Below are 225 nucleotides of genomic sequence, written 5' to 3'. Positions count from 1 at the left end.
AAGGAGGGAATAGCATGCTAGTAAGTTCTATGTGCCAATTGACTGAGCTGTGGGATGTTCAGATATTTGGTTTTGCCTTGTTCTGTATATGCTTATGAAGATGTTTCTGGATAAGCACACACATTAACATATGTGGGGACCTGGATTCCTGCCCCCCATCCCTATATGCAGTGGAGCAGTACTGCAGGTGTTTCTCCTTCTCTGTCTTGTTCCCTCTCCTCTCTC

This window comes from Erinaceus europaeus, chromosome 17 (genome assembly GCF_950295315.1).
Source record: "Erinaceus europaeus chromosome 17, mEriEur2.1, whole genome shotgun sequence".
Lineage (NCBI taxonomy): Eukaryota > Metazoa > Chordata > Mammalia > Eulipotyphla > Erinaceidae > Erinaceus > Erinaceus europaeus.
The sequence above is the reverse complement of the archived record's forward strand: the minus strand, read 5'-3'. Positions refer to the sequence as shown.